This window comes from Carlito syrichta, unplaced genomic scaffold (assembly GCF_000164805.1).
Source record: "Carlito syrichta isolate Samal-C Ts95f unplaced genomic scaffold, Tarsius_syrichta-2.0.1 Scaffold314806, whole genome shotgun sequence".
In the NCBI taxonomy this organism is placed as follows: Eukaryota; Metazoa; Chordata; class Mammalia; order Primates; family Tarsiidae; genus Carlito; species Carlito syrichta.
In genome coordinates, this window is record NW_007258902.1 from 206,925 (window position 1) to 223,529 (window position 16,605).

Consider the following 16,605-nt stretch of genomic DNA (forward strand, 5'->3'; position numbering starts at 1 on the left):
GGACTTGAGGAGACAGCATTTGACTTTGGGTGAGTTATGCGACTTCTCTAAGCCTCAGTTGTTTTATCTGTAAAATAAATGTAGAAATAACTCATGCGCTTACTTGGGGAACTAAATGACATACATCATATGAAATGCTTTTTTTTTTTTTGCAGTGTCTGGTGTATAACACAAAGTCTGGCAATTCAGTTTGCGATCTTGCCACCGTGTTCTTACATTGGCAGCCCTGTACAAACAACTCAGTAAGGTTTCATGACCTTGGTATGTCAGTGTCTCACGGCTGTGTTCATGGCAACTTGTGGTGGTGTCTTGCCGAGGAGCGTTCATTATTGTTGTGGCATGTCTTTGGGTGCTGTTGTGCATCTGTTGGAACTTGAATTAGAGCAATGATGAGACATTAGATGGCAAGAGTGGACGTGAAATCAGGGACACGTTAGTCCAAGAGTATGGGGGTAAAGCCCTGAAGAAAATGGCAGCATACAAATGGAATGAACTTTTTTTCTGAGGGGAGAGAAAGTGTCACCGATGAAGGGAGGTCAGGATGGCCAGTGACGAGCAGAACTGACAAAAACACTGCAAAAATTCATTGAATTGTGCATCAGATCATTGGCTCACTGTGCAAAGCATAGCAGATCAAAGAAACATCAATAGAGAAACAGGAAAATCTTAACTGAAAATCTCGGCATGAGAAAGTTGTGTGCAAAATGGTCCTGAAGGAGCTCTTGCATCATGACAATGCACCAGCTCACACAGCACTTGTCTGTGAGGGAGGTTTTCACCAGTAAACAAATAACTGGATTGGAACACCCTCCCTACTTATCTGATCTGGCCTCCAATGACTTTTTTCTTTATCCAAAGATTAAGGAAATGCCAAAAGGAAGACATTTTGATGGCATTCAAGACATCACGGGTAACATGACGGCAGCTCTGATGACCATTACAGAAAAGGAGTTCCAAAATTGCTCTGATGGGTGGACTAGGCACTGGTGTCAGTGCAAAGCTTCCCAAGGCAAGTACTTTGAAGGTGACCGTAGTGATATTCAGCAAATGAGGTATGTAGTACCTTCTAGGATGAGCTCACAATCTTAATTGTCAGACTTCATAATCAATCGCAATGATGTTGACTATTTTTGACTGGGAAAAGTCTGAGGAATATTGAAAGGTCCTTGTGAGGACTTCCAAGCGAAGAAGACTAAATTTAAAAAAAGTGAAATAGTCAGTGAGCTGGAGAAGAGATTCTTTGGTGAGAAGGTAAACAAATGAACTCGAGTAAAGAAACAAGGTCAGAGAAATGAGAACTGCAGGGTAAGCAGTAGGACAGGAGATGGATTTCAGGACCTCTGGTCGTAACAGTAAATTCTGGAGCAATAATGTAGGAAGTTGTACGCAGTAGTTGTTGACTAAAGGGAAATAGTTGCTTTATAAGTGTTAGTAGTAATGATGTCCAGGGGAATTCATTCTCCAAGAAATATTTTCATGTTTGTATGTATCCCGATTATCTATCTCTGTGTGTATATATTGCTTTGATGTACACGATGTTCATTTGCACCAGTAACAATGAGAAGTTCTGTACTGATTGGCACGGTGTGTAAAACATAGATTTAAAGGTATAAATAATATCAGCAACGATAAGTGTAATAAAAGAGAGAAATGTGAAATGAGGCTTGGATTGCAACCCAATTCCTCATTTTTCTTAGCCATCGCGTCTCAATCTTAATTTAAGAACCTCCAAACTGACATCTGCTTTCTGCTTGCGGTTTGTTAAATAAAACTGTAGAAATTTTGAAAGATGCTTTTGCCAAGTGTTCTACAGATAATGTTGCTTTAAAACTTAATACCCTCTAGTACAGCTCTAAAAGTGCAGGAAGCATAAAAACAATAATGAACTAGTGCCAGATTTACACTCCCTTGGCTGCTTCTAGTGAGAAGAAAACCTCATTTCGCATTTGAGAAAGAAATTGAGTTATCTGGCACTCCGACTTGCAAAGCAGGTTAAGTACTGTCGATCCTTCTCTTCTGATGAAAGGTAAAACAAATATTACTTAGCAACTGGGGAAAAAATAGAGTTATCAAAAACATATATTGAGCGGATGCATAAGTTTGTAGCGTTTATCACCTGTGCGTGGAATGCACATGTTGCACAGTGGTTGATGTTCAGCCCATGATTTTGGGGATAACCAACGTGGATCATCATGGATTCACGAGTCCAAACGGTCTTCATGAAATCCCGATGGTCTTCCTGAATGTGGCGAGTCACTCAGGTCAAAGTGGCCCTCTTTGAAAGGACAAAACCGTTTTCTTGCTGGGTTCTCCGGTGGCATTCTCTCCACACACAGCTCAAATGTTTCGAACTGCCTTGGCACGTCTGTGACACTCACACGGCAGACTAGGTCGGAAGTGCTCCTTTTTTTCCATTTGACACTCCGTCTTCTTTAGTCCACACATAGCACCAACTTTCTTCAAATCTGCAAAGTGCAAGGCGTGTTCGCAAGCACCACATTGTCCCTCCAAATGACAAGCGGTAAACACACTCCCACATCGGCAGTGTTGCCCAGTCAAAAACAAATGCTACGAGCTTATGCGTCATCCTAATACATCATACTCAAAGGTCTTATTACTAGTAATATGAAGAGGGAAAAGACATTGTTTTTCCATTGGGAAACAAGAAATGGAATCTCATGTTTGACCTCCTGAGTTCTCTCATGTGTTTCTGCTCCCTTGGTGATACTCCTGGTTGTGGCTGCCCTCATACCAGGGCAATGGCAAGAGAAAGAGTTGTGGGAATGAGTTAAATCCCAGCAAGGTGGGAGAAGCCACGGCCTGCGTGACTGTCTCATATTGGACAATGCCATAGACTTGGGGGAACTGTACCCTCATCCTTGGATTTTAATTTTCAAAAATTCAAAAACCCAATAAGCTTTCCATCATGAAGCCTAACAGTTTCTGTTAGTGAACATTTTGCTTCATGAACAATTTACAACAAAATAATAATTTATTGTTCTCAAATGCAATGACTAGTATCAGGCAAATCAATTGTTGCTCGTTCATGGTTCTGTTTAGCAACGAGAATAAACTGGAATTAGAGTAAGGGGGAAGGAGGGTGGCCGCATTATCATTGATCGGGCAGGAATGGCTGGAGCCATTAGCACGTACTGTGTTAATACGTGCCAGGCATTATTTTAAGTTCTTTATCGCCATTAGTTCATTTAATGCTCATAATGTTACGAGGTGGCCACTTTCATTGCCTGGTTGTTGCAGATGGGAAACAGAGAATAGGGAGAGAGAGTGGGGGCGTTGAATGGGACCCGAGGAGCCCACTCCAGAGCCCTGGTTTTTGCCTCCCTCATACTCTACCCCTGGGTGGTTGAATGACTGAATGACTGCCTCTCCCCCCGTCCCATTCCCCAGGCTCAAGCCTCCACATACACCACGCTCCATTTTGAAGTTCTATCAGAGAGGATGACTTTTTTGACTAAGGCAGTCAAGGGAATTTGAGCAGTTCAAAAAAAAAAAAAAAAAAGCAGTGCATAGGGGTTTATTTGTAGGAAGCCCTAGGGCTTTTAGGATATCAGTCTACTAGTCTAAGAAGGCACAGACCTCTCTGCTCTTACTGCAATTAGTAACCAACTTCTGTCACTTGTATGACTTTCGTACAAATTTCATTTTATTCACACCAGTGCTTTTTTGACATAAGGACTGTTCGCTTTATAATTTAAAAAAATAGTACATGACAGGGAGGGACTGAAATACACTTCTTGGACTCCAAGTCTGGGCTTTCCCCACTGCCTGTCTGAAATCTGTTTAGTCTCTGATTAGATATTCTCCTTGGAAACTTACTTATAATATTCATTTACTAGCAGGCAAATTGGATATCACCCATAAAAATATCTTTCAATATCCTCTACGAATTTGGAAGAGTGAAATGTAGTTGAATGAGCTACTCCATATGACCATTTTACCAACCATTATAAATAGAAGTTAATATCAATCTGCAGGAATAAACTAATATTTAATTTTTAAGTCAATCTGTTAGAAACATTTTTTTTTTCAGTTACTTGATTCTCTACAGCCTCATTTTGAACGTTTTTACCTCTGCAGGTTTAGGGCATCTAACTGAGGGACTGCATTTTGTTGCAGAGGAACCCACAATCAACCAGTGTAAATAATACCGCTAGCGGTAGCTCTCTTGTGAAGCATCACAGCCCAGTCATGAAAAGCTTTAGTATTCTCCAAACCTATCTGACAATGAAAAATTTTTTAGTGGAGTACCTACTGATGATTTCTAGAATTAGTGTCCTTTAAACTACTGCATGAAATATTCTGCTGTACTGTTCTATGATTATTTCACAAGGCTGTGAGGGATCAGTTAGACCATACACATGGAAGATATTCTGAAAACTTTTAGAAGTACAAGCTCTGGTGTGAGACTGACCTGGACCTCTGTAATGGCACACCCAGATTGAGGTATTTGACCTTGTGATTACATCCCTTAATTAGGTCCCTTAGCCACTCTGATTCTTAGTTGCACATTAGGCTAGTTAGATGTGGCTAGTTAGCAGGCCTGCGGGTAATGTCCTTACTTCATGGGAGTGATGGAAAAGTTGCACGAAATAATGCTATGAGGTGCACTGCATGACTTCTGGCATATGGCACATGTTAGTTGTCATTATCATCCTATAAATACTCGTCATTTAGTAGTGTACAGCTGATGTTTGCCTATAAATAGAAGAAACTTGAGAGTGCAGAAAGAAAGCAACTCTTCTCTGATTTTGGAGAAGTGCATTTCTAGTTCAAAGAGAAGTTTTTGTTCAATGAATTTGCTAAATTCTCTCTCTCTCTCTCTTTCTCCATCCTCCCCCTGTCTCTCTTGAGTTGGAGTCTCACTCGGTCGCCCAGACTGGAGTGCAGTGGCCGCTCCCGGCCACCCCAGCCTCGGCCTGCTGGGCTCCGGCGATTCTTCCCCCTCAGCCTTCCGAGTAGCCGGAACTACAGGTGGGCGCTACCACGCCCGGCTGATTTTTGACTTATTGTAGAGATGAGGTCTCGCCAAGTTGCCCAGGCGGGTCTTGAACCCGCGGGCTCAGGCCATCCACTCACCTCAGCCTCCCGAGGCACTGGCATGACAGGCTGAGTCACCGAGCCCAGCTCCCCCGGTCTTTCTTATCTCACTCATCTCACTCATCTGTCTCTTACTCTTGCTCTTTCACTCTCTCCTCCCTGGACGAAACTACGTTTCTGCTGCAATTCTTGAACAATCATCTCTCTTTATCTGTAATGAACGTATTGCAGAACATCTACAAAAACACTGCCTGAAATCAGTGTCCCATGGGAGCTGTCGGATTGTGTCCATCTGGGAAGCCTTTGGGAGCCTAGAAGAACTGATGCAAATATTCAGCAAGTTCAATGGCCCAAGTGATTTCCGGTATGTGCTACATTGTCAACTCGTTATCTTTAGAAAGAAAACGTAATGACCTTTGTCACCCAGGTTTTTTATTCAATCATTAAAAAAAAGTTCTTCAAGTAAAATGGCAGCAGAAGTATAAGCATCCATCCACCCTCATCCTGGGCAATCTACAACCTAAGGGATAGAGTCTTTTGGGTGTAGGATAGATATTTTAAGTAATAAGCAAAAATTTATATTTATACCAAAGGGAAGAGTGCAAACCTAAGACATAATGACACAAACACCTGTGTAATCATTCCAAGGTCAAGAACTAGAGCATTGGCAACGTTTCAGAAACCATACTGCAGAGCCCACCACGACCACAACCCTACCCACCATTCTAACTTGGGTGATGATCACTCCTTCTCTTGTAGTTTTAGCATCTATATCTGCATTCCTTTACAATATGGTTTAGTTTTGCCCATTTTTGAAATTTAGGTAAATAGAATCGCAACTTGCACCTTACTCCTTTCATTCATTATGTTTATATGACTCATCCATATTGTTGAATGCAGCCTTAGTTTAACAACCTGCATTGTTGAGTAGCAGTCCATCATCTGAACACATCATAATTAATTTATCATTTTATTGTTGATGGACATGGGGGTTTTTTCAGTTTTTTTAGTAGAAATGCTGGTGCTGTAAACTTTGTTGTATGCACATGTGCAAGAGATTAGCTGTGTTTTTACATAGGAGTAGAACAGCTAAATTCTTGGGAATGCATATCCTTGCTACATAATGTCAAATTGTCTTTGGGGTAGTTGTTAAAATATACAATCCCTCTAGCAGGTATGATTTCTCTTTGTTCCAATATAATTTGGTATTTTCAGATTATTAACGTTTTTCCCAATTTGGAACGTTTCTCAGAGGCTATCACATTATGTTTTCATTTTTTAAAACTTGCAATCCTCGGATACTATTGAAGTTGAACCTTTTTTAAAATTGGAGTTTTGTTTTTATAAAAAGGTAGCTCGGGATTTTTGCCAATTTTTCTACTTTATTGTCTTTTTTTTCACCTTGACTGAGGCATAATTGAGAAATTCAGATTGCACGATGGGAGGTTTTGATATTTGTATACATTGTGGTATTCACCACCACACGCGAATCGACATATCTATCACTTCACATAGTTATTCTTTGTATGTGTGTGGTACAAATACTTAGGGTGTACTCTCTTAGTAAATGTTAAGCATACAATATCTTCTTACCCATTATAGTCACTCTTTGCATATTAGGTCTCCAGAAAGTTTCATCTTTCATCAGAAGATTTTCATCTGACAACTGCAAGTTTATACACTTTGACTAACAACTCTCCATTTCCAATAATCCTGAACTTTGGGTAACCACCTTTATATTGTCTGTTATTATTTTGGTTGTTTTGATTTGAGTTTGTTTGACAATAAGTTTAAATAGATTTTTTTTTTTTAGCTATGTGACTCTAATTTCTTACCCCTCTTCATTTAGTTTGCCTTAACACTTTTTAAATGTATAATTTGAAGAAGAAAATTTTCTAATTTTAATACAGATTTTTAAAAAAAATCAATCTTCTTCACTGGTTGCTAATTTTGCTTTTTTCTCTCCCTTTTCTTTCTTCCTTTTTTGTTTGTATGATTTTTTTGTGAGAAATTATTCTGTACTCCAAGGCCATGAAGATATTCTTCAATATAATCTTCTAAAATGTTATGTTTACCTTAGTATTTAGGGCTTCAATCCACCTAAGTATATTTTTTAATATAATGTAAAGTGGGGGTAAATTTCTTTCTTTCTTTTTTTTCACATGGCTTTTCAATTCTCCATTGATCTGGAATGTCACTACTGCCTTACCATAAATATGAAGTTCTATTTTTGGTCTTTTTATTATAGTCCATTTTTTTGTGAGTCAATTTACGTCAGGATTTTGTCTGAATTCTCTAACCTTATAAGAAGACTGTATTGTAGTTGTCTTCCTATTCTATAAGGCATTTTCCACTTTTTTTGTTTTCTTCATCTGAATCTTTACAATTTTTTATTTTTTTCATTTTCTTATAATTTTTAGTATTTGCTTGCCAAACGTCTCAAAAACAAAAGCAATGACCAGTACTGAACATTGTTGAGCTTTTGGTTGAAAGTGCTTTCTTTACAAGATTGAGTTTTCAATTCATGAACATGGTATATATAACATTTATTTGAAATTTCAGCAACGCTTTGGGAAAAAATCATTACAAATGAAGTCTTATCATTTTAATTAGATTTATTCCTGGATTCTGGAATTTTAAAATTCTTTATTTAATGGCATCTGTTTCAAGCTTTTTTATTTATTCTTCTATTACATAGAACTACAATCACGCTAATCTATCTAATTTCTAAAAAAAAAACTCTAAACATTTTTCACTTTCTGTATATGTAATTGTATAATATATGAATAACAATTTTTTCCTTTTTCAATATTTATACTTTATTATGTACTGACATGTCATTAAAAGAATTTTATTCAATAAAAAACTGCTTCAACTAATATACAGATTAAGAAACATTTGGTAAAATTGCTATATTTAAAATGTAATTAAATCACTGAGTAGTGCTTAGTTTAGTCACAAATAAACATTTTAATTTTAACTAGATATGTACTAGATAGATTTGAAACTTACATGCACTAGAAATACTTAAGTGCTTTCTAATGTTTTCCATATTTGACCAAGTTAGCATAAAATAATATAAATCACACATTGTTGTCAAATTATTTGCTAGCTTATTTAAAATATTTATATATTTTGATGCTAGAAAATACAGTGACCACTGATGCCAAGTAAAATGCTTTCCTCAGCAAAGCCATTTCAGACCCTCCAAAATTATATACCCATTTCTCGGATGGAAAACTGATGTATTGTTCGAGAAAGAAAGGCTAGCATTAATGCCATCTGAATGATAATTTGTAAAACCACTTTGTTTTTATAATTGTCTATAGAGTTTGAAAATCTTTACGGTTTATTTTAAACAAAGCTTTAAGGTAGATCAAAACAATTCATTCTGATTTATTATTTGCTGTGCATTTTGACCAATTTGAGAGTAAGTTCGTAGAAAACATCTCTTTATATTTGATTACATAAATGGAATTTTGAACATTTAAAATATGGTCATTATTATCAGAGATATTACATAATCTTCTGCTTAAAAACAAATATTTTTTAAAGTACTTGCAACCCAAGAATGTAACACTATTGCTGAAGAAGTCATTATCTAACTTAGTCTGCAATGCTGAGGAAATGAGTGATTTTTAACCGATAGTGCAGGGTTTATTATCCAATAATGTTAACGATGCACTCCGGTGAGAACAAAAAGTGGCAACTTTGTAAGTATCATGTAAATGATTTTGCTGATTGGAGTTTGATTATTTGAAACTCTAGTCGGATTCTAATTTTGGAATGTTTGCTCAGTTGCTGGGGCCCTTATTGTTTCTCATAAATCAGATGGGATGGAAAATTACCTTTTTATTACTCCATTCTGTTCTCATTTTTGTGTGTGTGCTTTTTTGTGGTTCAGCCCTAAGAAATGAACACTTTACGGACACCAACAACCGCTGATGTCTTCTTCATGGCTGTGACCTCCTGCTTTGGAAGGGGTACACGGGGAGGGCAGATCCGGGTTCTGAGCCTTCCTTTCTCTGTCTTTCGGCCAATGGCTTAACATTCTGATCCTTAGTGTCCTCATCTGTAAAATAGGAGTGCTGCCACCTACTTGGAAGGGTTTTGTATTACAGGTGATGCCAACTCAGATGGAGTCGTCATTTTAAGATGATCATTAATTAATAATAATGAATAAACATGAATTCAAAACAGTTGAAAAGCATGATGGAAGCAATACTTTTGAATGCTAGTTCTAAGTATTGAGGAAATTCAGATGCATTTATGAGAAGGAACCACATGTGCGGTTTTCATTTGGGGAAAATCTGAAGGAATGAGTCAATTCTTTGCAATCAATAGACACATATTGATCTTACACTAGGGACCTTCCTCATTGCTCCATTAGCCTAATTGAGCCACCATTTTGCAGGCACACATTGACATGAAGTTCATTTCTTCCGTGTCCATGCACAGAAGCTTTTTATTCAATGTGTTGTGCTTTTTATGGCGGGGGCAGGGAGGTTGAGGTTAGGGTGTAACAGTTGGTTTTGTCTTGGGCAGTAAATGTATTGGAAAGTACTTGGAACAGGGAGTTGGAGAACTTAAATTCCAGGTCTTGCTCTGCTAATAATTAGCCTTCCAACCTTAAGCAGGTCATTGAAATGCTTCTGCAGCTCAGTTTCTAGTAACGCTACCTTGTTAATGTCGTGGAATACGGTGAGACTTGGTGGATGAGCATCGCCTAAAAAAAGAACAGCCCCAACTGAAAAGAAGTCTTTAGGGCTCAGGGGAGGAAAGGGACAAATGAGTAGCTATCCAAGTCACAACAATTTAGGCAGGTGGCAAGTCACAACCAGGGCAGAGGATGGTGGAAGCCCGATTGCTGATTTCACTTAGAGGGACAAGGTCAAACATTGCTCATTTCTTCCCGAAATAAAATTGTGGCCAAGGGGAGAAGTGGTTACAGTCATAGAGTGAAGGGTTAAGAATTTCAGAGAAGATCATGGAAGAATTCTGACTGAAAAATAGTATTAAACAGAACCGAGCCCAGAGGACTGGCTCACCCTACCTGCCAAGGGCTTTTCACATAACAATAAAGACATTTCATACCAAAGAACTTAAGAGATCCAAGCCTATTATAATGTGGCTGAAGAGATTTCAAAATACTTTAGGTATGCCAAAAAATATAAGTAGCAGTCATTCTTGTCTGAGAAAAAAAAACACTCATGTAGCTTTGAGCAGAGAAAAGGCACATCTATCTATATTGCACAAGACTATGCATTCAAAACTGGGAAATAGGCATAGCTAGAACAGATTTGAGGACCTGGGATTAGAATAAAAACAAAGAAACTGATTGTGTGTGGTGTTTCATGTCTATAATCCCAGCACTTGGCAGGGTTGAGGTGAGAAGATTGTTTGAGCCCAGGAGTTCGAGACCAGCATTGGCACATAGTGAAATCTCATCTCTAAAGAAGAAGAAGAAGAAGAAGAAGAAGAAGAAGAAGAAGAAGAAGAAGAAGAAGAAGAAGAAGAGGAGGAGGAGGAGGAGGAGGAGGAGGAGGAGGAGGAAGGAGACGAAGGAGACGAAGGAGACAAAGGAGACGACAAAGAAGGAGAAGGAGAAGGAGAAGGAGAAGGAGAAGGAGAAGGAGAAGGAGAAGGAGAAGAAGAAGAAGAAGAAGAAGAAGAAGAAGAAGAAGAAGAAGAAGAAGAAGAAGAAGAAGAAGAAGAAGAAGAAATAATTAGCCGAGCATGACATACATCTGTAGTCCCAGCTACTTGGGAGGCTGAGGCAGGAGTATCACCTGAGCCCAGAAGTTCGAGGCTGTGGTGAGCTGTGATCATGCCATTGCATTCCAGTCTGGGCAACAACTCAAAAGAAGAAGAAAAAGAAAAAGAAAAGAAAAAAGAAAGAAAGAAAGAAAGAAAGAAAGAAGGAAAGAAAGAAAGAAAGAAAGAAAGAAAGAAAGAAAAAGGGGAAGGAGGAGGAGGAGAAGAAGAAGAAGAAGAAACTAAGTTGGTAACATCTGTTCCAGTTAATGTAGGGAAGCCATCTGAAATCGCACAATTATTTATATCAGGTAGCTTTCCCTGTCTGGGGTGAATTTAGATGAATAAGTATTCTAAAAAGGGGTTGCCAATATGGGGCTTGCATTCTGGGTTCAAAAATCTTCACTGCGATAATCAATGAGGGTCTCCATGATCTCAATTTTAAGTAAAACATCCTCTGATGACCCCTTCCTATCTGCCCAGCTCAGTCCTTTTAAATCCCTTCACCCTTTGATGGCACGGAAATCTATGACGTGTGGTTTGGTTTCTACCAATGTTTCACTGTCCCCACCACCTTATCTCACCCTTTCTGTCCTAACTCAGCTTACCTTTTGTCGCCATTCTCTATAATCTCTTCTTTCTAAACACACTTTGTACATCTCTCATTTTATTGCACTGTTTCTAGTTAAATCCTATTAATCACCCATCCTTGCCTTTGTGCATCCAATTGAACATGGGTGAGGTAAAACACACCCGTTTGCTGACCAGTGTCACCTTGCATTTGTAATTCCTCATCTTAAGAGGACACTCATAGCTGTTGGAGTCCCACTTTTCTAAGGGATTATTTCACAACTTTTCTCCTCAAGGTTTCCAAACCTCATTTGCCAGCTTCGTTCTAACTACGGATCTTGGTTCTTATTTCATATTTCTCCTTCCTTAGGGACCCTGGAGTCTGCCTTCCTTCCTGTTACCACGGCTGATCTGCCACTCCTCCTACTCATGAACACAGATTCTGCGCCTGCCACTTCATTCTCTCTCCGTAATTCGAGGACATTACTCTGGCAATACTCTTCTCTCTTGCACTACTGGTTTTCTCCTCTCTCCTGGTTCTTTCTTACCCATCCATAAATGTATTTTCTCTCTTTAAAAAAAAAAAAAAGAAAAATCTTTCAATGCCACTTACTCTTTTTGCAACCGTTCCATTTTTCTGCTTCGCTTTTGCACCCAAACTCCTCAAATTCGCTTTCTTCCATCTCTTATCTCTTCAGCTCATTAAAATAAATCTTTCCTCCAACGATGCCACCGAAACTGCTACCAGCAAGGTCACTAATGAATTCCATGTTATTAAATCCGATGCTCACGTATTCTTCCTCATGCTGCTTGCCTGGTAGCGTTACCTGATACAGCGACTACTCCCTGCTCTTTGAAACACCACCTTCCCTTTGCTTCCAGGGCAGGATATGTTCTCACTTTTCCTTCTGCCTCCTGGCCTCTCCTCAGTCCCCTTAACTTGTTCCTCCTCGTCTCCCTAAATCTAAATGCTGCAGCTCCCCAAAGCTCCGTTCTTGTATATCTCTTTTCTATGGACAATCCCCTCACATGATTTCAACTAGGATCCTCGCTTTAAAGGCCATCTACTTGCAGATAAGTCTCCAATCTACATACTCAGTCCAACTTCTCCCAAGCCTAGTTCCCAAGTCCAGCTGTCTACTGGACTGCCCCCTTGTGTGTCTAAGGCACATCCCGAATTTAACATGTGCAAAACTGAGCTCCCGATTCTTTCCAAAGCTTGTTTCTTCTGCTCTTTCACCCACTCTAGCGAAAGGCAATGCCATCCTTCTACCTTCTCGGCTGAGGTGGAGGCAGAGGCCTCCTTCCCTTTTATCCCACATGAAATCTGCGATCAAATCCTGACAGCTGCAGAGTGAATACATTTACAATCTGATTATTTCTCTTCACCTCTGCTACCCTTACCACCATCGTTAGATTTTGATGGTTGTATCCTGCCTGGTCATCTTGTTCCCGCCCTTGTCCCCTTCACTCTAGGGGACTTTGGAATTTTTGCTGCATGGCCTTCTGTATGCCGCTCCTTCTGCTGACTCTCTTTTCTTTTCTTTCTTTCTTTCTTTCTTTTTGATCTGGAGACTCACTCTGTTGTCCAGGCTAGAGTGCCGGGGCACACTCATGGCCACCCCAGCGTCGATCTGCTGGTCTCCAGTGATCCTTCCGCCTCAGCCTTTCAAGTAGCCAGAACTACAGCTGCATACTACCACACCCAGCTAATTTTTGATGTATTGTAGACACAAGGTCTCGCCAAGCTGCCCAGGTGGGTCTCAAACCCATGGGCTCAGGCAATGCCCTCCCTCAGCCTCCCAAAGTGCTGGAATGACAGGTTGAGCCACCGAACCTGGCCTGGCTCTCTTTTCTAAATAGGATAGGATTCTTAATTTATAAAGAATGGGATTCTTAATTTATATAGAATGCCTTTTGTGCCATGGCATTGTGCTGCCACAAAATGTGTGTTTTGTATTTCAAAACGGTAATTTAATAAAGATAATTTTAAAAGCATACACCTGACTTTATTTTTGTTTTAATGTAAGTGGAAACATTACAACGGTGTCAGATATTTCACCCTCAACAGAATGGATCACGAAGAGCCATACTTTGGCTCCATGATTTGCATGAAAGATATTGACTCATTATGTGAGTAAACTTAATTGATATTAAATTTTCATTATGTTGTTTTAAAACTACCATCATTTAACTATTTGCAAGAAGCAACCAATTAGCAGCGATGGCTTCAGTTTTTGTACTTTCATAAGAAAATTTGGAATAGAAAATGAAATTAGTTTGGAAGAATAGACATTTAGCTAAATGAAAAGTGATGCTTCGCAGAGTAATATGCAAATGTGCCATCAGCAGCTTCACAAGTTAAATTGTCATCTTTGGACACAATCTCTCTAAAATTCATTAACTTTTGCAATGACGCTGATGTTTCATCAACCTGTTTCTGTCTCTTAGTTTTCGGGTGTTCAGCAGCCCTCTTGGAAAATATCCACAAATATTTTGTGCAAGTTATACATTCATCACCAGTTTTCTTAAGAATCATACATTTAATACTTAATTGTTCACAAAGCGTTCACTTTTAATTTTCTTTTGTGAGCTCATTGATGCCAAAAGATTTACTACTAAATAAAAAATACACTACCAAACAAACAAATAAGTTAATATGGATTTACACTACAAAAGAAATGTCCAATACAAGAACATTTGGACTGTCCCCTTTATCTGCTACAAGACTGTTTGGACTCTATTACTCACATACGTGTCAGATCTGACCCATAATCTTCCAAATTTCTCAGTGGTTCTGCCGCTTGCTGGCCGGGGGCATTGTGAATCTCACAGGGGATACCTTGGGGCAGTGCACCAAGAGGCCAGCAGGGGCAGCAGTGCCCAAAATGACTCACATAAACCCTAGCGATCAAAGAGATTTAGCTGGTCTCAGACCATCGGCTTGGGGACCACAAACTGTGATCTTATCTGTAAGTGTCCTGCACACTGCCCTTGAAAGGGATGTATTGCTTCAAGCTTGGAAAGGTAGGAAAGAGGTTGTCGTTATTTGTCTTTCAGGTTTAAACACCAGTTAAAGTACAAACTATTCACAGTGCATGAGCCCTAGTATAGGACTAGAGGAGACCATGGCATATGACCTTTGGAACAACTTGAGAAGTTATATTATCCTCTCTGTTTAGAGGTGATTTGGGGATCAAAAACACCAAATGACAAATGACACATGCAAGACCAACCAGCTATATAACAAAGCTTGGATTGGAACCTGGGCAGCTCTCTGAAAGCTGCAAAGAGAGTGTACTGAGTTCTATTGAAAACAAAGGGATAAGAGTTACAATTAAAAAAAAAATCATGAGTTTATTATTAAGGTATTATTGAAAACAGATATTCCAGAGCCTATGAATGAGTTAAAAAGTTACTAATGTTGGTTAAACCTTCCACCAAAGAGAAGAATAAATGAGATGAAGGTCTTAAAAATATATGAAATTTGCAAATGCTACAGAAAATGCTATTAAAATTTTTGATGCTTCCTCTTTTCCAGCTGGAACCATGGAGGGTGTGGAAGAGAAGTAAAAGAGGGTTGCTGCTGTGACAGAAACCCTTAAGAAAAAGTGAAGGAATTTCACAGAACAGAAGATCAAGCACCTGAGAAAAAAGTTTGTCCCCCAAATGCTTCCAAAGGCAGGGGGAAGCTTATCTATGAACAAGTTCAGTACTGTCACAGGGAATACAGGCAGATGGAGAGAACTGAGATTCGAATGACGAGGATGGATAGACAAGCTGGCGACTTCTATGGACCTGCAGAACCCAAATTGGTATTTGTCATCAGGATCAGAGGTATCAAGGGTGCGAGCCCAAAGGTCCGAAAGGTGTTTCAGCTTCTTTGTCTTTGTCAGATCTTCAAGGGTATCTTTGTCAAGCTCTGCAAGGCTTCCACGAACATGCTGAGGACTGTAGGATCATATATAGTGTGGGGGTACCCAAACCTGCTGTCAGTAAATGAACTAATCTACAAGCGTGGTCATGGCAAAATTAATAAGAAGCGAATTGCCCTGACAGATAACGCTTTGATTGTCCGATGTCTTGGTAAATATGGCATTGTCTACATAGATCTGGTTCATGAGATCTAAACTATTGGAAAACGCTTCCGAGAAGCCAATAACTTCCCCTGGCTCTTTAAATTATCCTCTCTGCGAGGCAAACTGGAAACAACCACCTGTTTTGTAGAAGGGGAGACGCTGGCAACAGGGAAGACCAGATTAGCAGACTTTTTAGAAGGATGAACTAAGATGCCTGCATGTTTATTTTGTTAACTGGGGAGTTAATAAACAATGCCTGCTTTCAAATTAAAAAAATATATTTATATATTTTATGTTCCAAACATATGCCTTCTCTTCTCCAGGTATTAAACAATTGAGAAATATACACCAAGAGCCACACAAAGGCATAGGTGTCAGCAATCACCTTTGTTTCTAGGAAGCTTGATTGTAATCATGGCAGGGCTTCCTGTCTCCTATCACAAATTGAAATTAACACCTAGTCCCAGAGAAGTGACAGAACTTTACAAGTTCAGGGTGGGATTTTGTGTCCAAATCATATTACTCAGTCATTTTCCTCTCAGTGGTTTAGGTGAAGAATATGAAGACAAATAATAGAAAGAAAGAGGTCAAATGATCAATAATAATAATAACAATAACTATTTTAAATACAAAGCTCCCCAGCAGAGCTGGATTGGAGAAAAAGATGGAGACGAAAGCACAAAGCACGGCTTCTTGCAAGCAGAACTGACCCAGCTGCAGAGTTGCAGGTCAGATGATTCAGGTTTAGCTTACAGGGCAGGACCTAAACCCACATTCCTTCCACCCAAGGGTGCACAACTGAGGCAACTGACCACGGGACATGAGGAGTCATACACGAGCAGTGACCTTGAACACAGTAACTCAGTGCATGTCTGGCTCTCACTGGCCTCACAAATCAATAAGCCACCCCTCTCCGGAAGAGGGAGAGAGAAAGATCAGACCCCCTACCCCCATCGCGTGCATGGCATTCTGCGGAGAGGAAACAGCCTAAGCCAGGTGTCCAGAGCTGGGACACCGCCGGGGGTCCGAGGGGCTCCAGCAGCCCGTCTGACTCCAGAGTTCATTTGAAACAGGCTGGCAGAAGGTAAAGAAAAGATGAGACCAGATCAGACAGGAACTTGGTTGCCAAGCTGAAGAGTTTGGA

At 39.6% G+C, this 16,605-nt stretch overlaps 1 protein-coding gene and 1 pseudogene across 1 annotated transcript in view; one reads left to right on the plus strand and one right to left on the minus strand.

The window, feature by feature from the left end:
- Positions 1–16,605, minus strand: part of LOC103274562 (contactin-5) — a 517,374-nt gene that overhangs the window by 173,779 nt on the left and 326,990 nt on the right. The gene's annotated exons all lie outside the window — the stretch shown is intronic.
- LOC103274561 lies at positions 14,932–15,670 on the plus strand (annotated as a pseudogene).